This window comes from Martes martes (assembly GCF_963455335.1).
Source record: "Martes martes genome assembly, chromosome: 4".
NCBI lineage: Eukaryota > Metazoa > Chordata > Mammalia > Carnivora > Mustelidae > Martes > Martes martes.
The window spans coordinates 171,432,291-171,440,017 of NC_137891.1; positions in this window are offsets into that span (position 1 = coordinate 171,432,291).

Here is a 7,727-nt window from a genome sequence, read left to right on the forward strand (position 1 = left end):
CAGGGGGCAGGCATCACCAGCTGCCTTTTATTAAGAAAGCAAAAGCTTTTTAGAAGCCCCCAACAGGGGGTTGTATCTTAGTTGCCAGACTGTCTTGTAACTACCTAAAAGGTAGGTTTGGGAAAGTCTGGAAAACAATTATTTAGCATTTCCAGCCTCTCTATTGCAAGAGGAGGCCAAGGAAATGAGATTAATGAATAGGTATTGGGCTAGCCACACCAGGAATATCTGCTATAGAAACTTTCAAGATGATAGTTTGGGGCATAATTCAGAGTGCAGGGGTCACACCCAATTCTATATGGTTAGACTCCACGACAGTCCCAAGGTTCCTAGTATCAATCAAAGTCAGGGAGATAACTTCTGATCATCAAACTCAGAAAAAAACAGTTCAAATAAAATTCCAGTGTTTTAATGTACATAGGGAAGAGTTAACCTTGCAGACGATGGACCAAGTTTCCTTCCCCTGGGAACGGTTAGTGCACCAAGGCACTAGAAAGCCAAGACTCTCCTACCTGTTGGACAAGCAGGTTATTTAGCCTCTTTATGTTCTGTAAATAGAGTACACCATATGCCACCATCTACTTGACAAGAGTTATAAATAGAAATTAGCAGTATGTATGTAGAACACATTGAAATTCTGACACTCAAATTTTAAAACACCAGTGAATTGGAGGACTAACGCCGCCCAACTTCAAGACTTATTTTAAAGCTATAACAATCAAGACAGCGTTGTACTGGCAAAAGAATAAACAAATACATTAACGGAACAGAATAGAGAACCCCGAAAAAGACCCACACAAGTATAGTCAACTGTTTGTTGACAAAGAAGCAAAGACTATTTAATGGAGAAAATGTATTCCTCTCAAAAAAATGGTGCTAGAATAACTTAGAGATCCACATACTAAAAAAGAGGGAGGATGGAGAATCTAGATACTGCCCTTATATCTTTCACAAAAATGAACTCATAATGGGTCATAGATTTAATGTGAAACATAAAACTATAAAACTTCTTGAAGATAACAAGGGAGAAAATTTAGGTAACTCTGAGTTGGGGTGATGAGTTTTTAGATCCATGAAAGAAAAACCATGAAAACCTGGACATCATTAAAATTAAAAACTTCTGCTCTGCAAAAGACATTGTTAAGGGGATGAAAAGACAAGGCCCAGACTGAGGAAAAAAATTTTTGCAGAACGGATATCAGCTAATGGACGTGTATTCGGGTTATATAAAGATCTCTAAAAACTCAACGAAAAAATAAACAACCCAGTTAAAAAATGGACAAAGATCGGGACATCTCACAAAAGAAGATATATAAGCACATATATGAAAAGATGATTTCAAGATGCTCAACATCAGATGTCATTAAAGAATTGCAACCTGAGTGCCTGGGTGGCTCACTCAGTTAAGTGTCTTTCTTTGGTTCAGGTCATGATCTCAGGAACGTGGGATCAAGTCCCGCCTCAGGCTCTCTGCTCAGTGGGGAGTCTGCTTCTCTCTCTCCAGTAAATAAATAAAATCATTTTAAAAAGAGAGAATTGCAACTTAAAACAACGAGGTATCACTACAAACCTATGAGAATGGCTAAAATCCAAAAAAACTAACAAAACCAAATGCTGGCAAGGATGTAACACAATAGTAACTTTTTTGTTTGCTTGTTAACTAGTTGGCTCATTTTTATTTTTTTTTTTATTTAAATTCAATTAGTTCACATAGAATGTATTATCATTTTCAGATGTAGAGGTCAGTTATTCATCAGTCTGTTATTTTATTTCATTTATTTATTTATTTACTTATTTGATTTTGTGTGTGTGTGTGTGTGTGTGTGTGTGTGTGTAGTAAAGCAAGGTTTATTGAGCAATAGCAAAGTGATGGTACAAAGCTCTCAAGGAGGGAAGGGACTCGAGGGGATTGCCACCAGAGTTTCTACCTCTAAGGGTTTTTATGGTCTTGTTGGAAGACTGTTTTAATTTGATTAACCCTCACAGTGCCTGTCATCCAATCAGGTGTTTGGGAAACCTATCATATGGGAAAGGGTGGAGGGCTCCTTCCAGAGTGGCGTAAAAATCCTTTTAAGGGTGGTTTCCTTTTACGGTGGTGGGCGTCCTCGTCCTGGTCCTTGCCTGCCTGCCTTCCAATTGTCCTTCATCATCCCCTTCTCTAAAGAGGTAGCCCTAACTACTGTTAGGGAAGAAGGGCAACAATTGACTGTAGCTACTTCCTGCAGTCTTTTCTTTTCTTTCTCTTTTATTTTTTTTTAAGATTTTATTTATTTATGTGAGAGAGAGAGAGAGGAAGCCAGGGGAAGTGGCAGTGGGAGAGGGATAAGCAGAATCCCCGCTGTGCAGGGAGTCTGAAGCAGGGCTCATTCCCAGGACCCTGAGATCATGACCTGAGCTGAAGGCAGATGCTTAACTGACTGAGCCACTCAGGTGCCCCCATCAGTCTTATATATAATACCCAGTGCGCATTATATCACATGCTCTCTTTCATGTCCATCATCCAGTTATCACATGCCCTACTCCCCCTTCTCTCCAGCAGCCCTCAATTTGTTTCCTATCATTAAGAGTCTCTTATGGTTTGTCTCCCTCTCTGATTTTGTCTTGTTTAATTTTTTCCTCTCTTCCCCTATGATCCTTTGTTTCTTAAATTCCACATATAAATAGGATCATATAATTGTCTTTCTCTGGTTGACATATTTCGCTTAGCATAATACCCTTTAGTTCCATCTGCATCATTGCAAACGGCAAGATTTCTTTTTTTTCCCTTGATGGCTGAGTAGTATTCCATTGTATATATATACCACATCTTCTTGATCTAGTCATCTGCCAATGGACATCTGGGCTCTATCCATAGATCTGCTATTGTGGACATTGCTGCTATAAACATTGGGGTACAGGAACCCCTTCGCATCACAACATTTTTATCGTTGGGGTAAATACTCAGTAGTGCAATTCCTGGGTCATAGCATAGCTCTATTTTCAACTTTTTAAAAAATATTTTATTTATTTATTTGACAGAGAGAGATCACAAGTAGGCAGAGAGAGAGAGGGAAGCATGCTCCCTGCTGAGCAGAGAGCCTGATGTGGGGCTCAATCCCAGGACCTTGAGATCATGACCTGAGCCAAAGGCAGAGGCTTAACCCACTGAGCCACCCAGGCACTCCTATTTTCAACTTTTTCAGGAACCTCCATACTGTTTCCCAGAGTGGCTACACCAACTTGCATTCCCAACAGTGCAGGGTGTTCTTTCTCTGCATCCTCGCTAACATCTGTTGTTTTCTGACTTGTTAATTTTAGCCATTCTGACCAGTGTGAGGTGGTATGTCATTGTGGTTTTGATTTGTATTTCCCTGATGCCGAGTGATATTGAGCATTTTTTCATTTGGATGTCTTCTTTGGAGAAATGTCTGTTTGTGTCTTCTGCCCTATCGTGATTGGATTATTTGTTCTTTGGGTTGTTGAGTTTGATAAGTTCTTTACAGATTTTGGATACTAGCCCTTTCTCTGATATGTCATCTGCAAATATCTTCCCCCATTCTGTCAGTTGTCTTTTGATTTTGTTGACTGTTTCCTTTGCTGTGCAAAAGCTTTTGATCTTGATGAAGTCCCAATAGTTTGTTTTTGCTTTTGTTTCCCTTGCCCTTGGAGACGTGTCTAGCAAGAAGTTACTGTGGCTGAGGTCAGAGGTTGCTGGTTGTGTTGTCCTCTAGGATTTTGATGGATTCCTGTCTCACATTTAGGTCTTTCATCCATTTTGAGTCTATTTTTGTGTATGATTTAAGGAAATGGTCTAGTTTCATTCTTCTGCGTGTGGCTGTCCAATTTTCCCAGTACCATTTGTTGAAGAGACTGTCTTTATTTCATTTGATATTCTTTCCTGCTTTGTTGAAGATCAATTGACCATACAGTTGAGGGTCTATTTCTGAGTTCTCTATTCATTTCATTGATCTATGTGTCTGTTTTTGTGTCAGTACCATACTGTCTTGATGATTACAGCTTTGTAATAGAGCTTGAAGTCCAGAATTGTGATACCACCAGCTTTGGTTTTCTTTTTCAACATTCCTTTCGCTATGTGGAGACTTTTCTGGTTCCATACAAATTTTAGGATTATTTGTTCTAGCTCTACGAAAAGAAGTTAATAGTATTTTGAAAAGGATTGCCCTGAATGTATAGATTGCTCGAGGTAGCATGGACATTTTAACAATATTTGTTCTTCTAATCCATGAGCATGGAATGTTTTTCCACTTCTTTGTGTCTTCCTCAATTTCTTTCATGAGCATTCTATAGTTTTCCGAGTACAGATCCTTTGCCTATTTGATTAGGTTTATTGCTAGGTATCTCATGGTTTTGGGTGAAATTGTAAATAAGACTGACTCCTTAATTTCTCTTTCTTCTGTCTCATCATTAGTGTATAGAGATGCAACTGATTTCTATGCCTTGATTTTATATCCTGTCACTTTGCTGAATTCATGTATTAGTTCTAAGAATTTTGGGGTGGAATCTTTTGGGTTTTCCATATAGAATATCATGTCTGTGAAGAGTGAGAGTTTGACTTTTTCTTTGCCAATTTGGATGCCTTTTATTTCTTTTTGTTGTCTGAATGCTAGGATTTCTAGTACTTTGTTTCTTTTTTCTTTTTTTCTTCTAGTACTTTTTTTTTCTTCTAGTACTATGTTGAAGAGCAGTAGTGACAGTGGACATTCCTGCCATGTTCCTGACCTTAGGGGAAAATCTCTCAGTTTCTCCCCATTGAGAAGGATATTTGCTGTGGACTTTGCATATATGGCTTTTATGATATTGCGGTATGTTCCCTCTATCTCTACACTGTGAAAAGCTTTAATCAAGAAAGAATGCTATCTTTTGTCAAATACTTTTTTGTATCTATTGAGAGGATCATATAGTTCTTATCCTTTCTTTCATTTATGTAGTGTATTACATTGATTGATATGCAGATGTTGAACCACCGTTATAGCCCAGGAGTAAATCCCACTTGGTCATGGTGAATAATCCTTTTAATGTACTGTTGGATCCTCTTGGCTAGTATTTGGTGAGAATTGTATGCATCCATGTAATTCTTCCATTTGGTAGGGGTTTTGTCTGGTTTTGGGATCAAGGTAATGCTGGCCTCGTAGAATGATTTTGGAAATTTTCCTGCAATTTCTATTTTTTGAAATAGCTTCCGAAGAATAGGTATTAATTCTTCTTTAAATGTTTGGTAGAATTCCCCTGGCCCTGGATGTTGGTTTTTTTTGGCAGATTTTTGATTACTGCTTCAATTTCCTTGCTGGTTGTGGGTCTGTTCAGATTTTCTATTTCTTCCTGGTTCAGTTTTGGTAGTTTATATGTCTCTAGGAATGCATCTATTTCTTCAAAATTGCCTAATTTGTTGGCATATCTCATAATTTATTCTTTTTTTCTCATAATTTATTCTTATAATTATTTGTATTTCTTTGGTGTTGGTTACGATCTCTCCATTTTTATTCATGATTTTATTTATTTGGGTCCTTTCTCTTGTCTTTTTGATAAGTCTGGCCAGGAGTTTATCAATCTTACTAATTTTTTTCAAAGAACTGGCTCTGGTTTTGTTGATCTCTCCTACTATTATTTTGGTTTGTATTTCATTGATTTCTGCTCTAATCTTTATTAATTCTCTTCTCCTGTTGAGTTTAGGCTTTATTTGCTTTTTTTTTTTTTTTAAGATTTTATTTATTTATTTGACAGTCAGAGATCACAAGTAGGCAGAGAGACAGGCAGAGAGAGAGGAGGAAGCAGGCTCCCTGCCGAGCAGAGAGCCCGACACGGGGCTCAATCCCAGGACCCTGAGATCATGACCCGAGCCAAAGGCAGAGGCTTTAACCTACTGAGCCACCCAGGCACCCCTTTATTTGCTTTTCTTTCTCCAGTTCCTTTAGGTGTAAGGTTAGGTTGTTTATTTGAGACTTTCCTTGTTTCTTGAGAAAGGCTTGTTTGGGTATATATTTTCCTCTTAGGACCACCTTTGTTGCATCCCAAAGGTTTTGAACAGTAGTGTTTTCATTTTCATTTGTTTCCATGATTTTTTTAAATTCTTCTTTAATTTCCTCATTGACCCATTCATTCTTCAGTAGGATGCTTTTTAGCCTCCGTGTCTTTGAGTTCTTTCCAAATTTCCTTTTGTGGTTGAGTTGCAGTTTCAAATCTTTGTGGTCCAAAAATAAGGAGGGAATGATCCCAATCTTCTGATACCTGTTGAGACCTGATTTGTGACCCAGTATGTGATCTATTCTGGAGAATGTTCCATGTGCATTTGAGAAGAATTTGTATTCTGTTGTTTTAAGATGGAATGCTCTGAATATATCTGTGAAGTCCATCTGGTCCAGTGCGTCATTCAAAGCTCTTGCTTCCTTGTTGATCTTCTGCTTAGATGATCTGTCCATTGCAGTGAGTGGGGTGTTTAAGTCCCCTACTATTATTGTATTATTATTGACATGTTTCCATAATTTTGTTATTAATTGGTTTATGTAATTGCCCCTCCCCTGTTAGGGGCATAAATATTTACAATTGTTAGATCTTCTTGTTGGATAGACCCTTTAATTATGATATAGTGTCTTCCTCATCTCTTATTACAACATTTGGTTTAAAATGTAAATTGCTAATGGGGTGCCTGGGTGGCTCATTAAGCATTTGCCTTCGGCTCAGGTCATGATCCTAGGGTCCTAGGATTGAGCCCTGAATCAGGCTCCTTGCTCAGTGGGAAGCCTGCTTCTCCCTCTCCCACTCCCCCTGCTTGTATTCCCTCTCTTGCTATCTCTTTCTCTGTTAAATAAATACATTATATATATGTATATAATTTGTCAGATATAAGGATTTCCACCCCAGTTTTCTTTCATTTTTTAAAAGATTTTATTTTATTTATGACAGAGAGAGCAAGAGAGGGAGCACAAGCACAGGGGATCTGGAGAGGGAGAAGCAGGCTCCCTGCTGAGCAAGGAGCCTGATGCAGGACTCAATCCCAGGACCCTGGGACCACGACCAGAGCTGAAGGCAGACGACCAATGACTGAGATATCCAGGCACCCACCACAGTTTTCTTCTGATGTCCATTAGCATGATAAATGTTTTCCCACCCCCTAACTTTAAGTATGGAGGTGTATTTGGGTCCAAAATGAGTCTCTTGCAGACTGCATATTGATGGATTGTGCTTTTTTATCCAATCTGATACCCTGCATTTTTTTATTGGGTCTTTTGATTAGCTTATTTACATTCAGAGTAACTATTAAAAGATATGAATTTAGTGCCATTGTATTACCTGTAAAGTCACTGTTTCTATATATTGTCTCTGTTCCTTTCTGGTCTATATTACATTTGGGCTCTCTGCTTACTTAAAGGATCCTTTTTACTATTTCCTGTAGGGCTGGTTTGATGATCACAAATCTTTTTAGTTTCTGTTTGTCCTGGAAACTTTTTATCTCTCCTATGCTGGATGACATCCTAGCTGGATAAAGTATTCTTGGCTAGAGCAATAGTAACTTTCATTCATTGCTGGTGGGAATGTAAAGTGGCATAGCCTCTTTGGAAGACAGCTTGGCAGTTTATTAGAAAGCTAAATATAGGGGCGCCTGGGTGGCTCAGTGGGTTAAAGCCACTGCCTTCGGCTCAGGTCATGATCCCAGCTTCCTGGGATCGAGCCCCGCATTGGGCTCTCTGCTCAGCAGGGAGCCTGCTTCCTCCCTTCTCTCTCTGCCTACT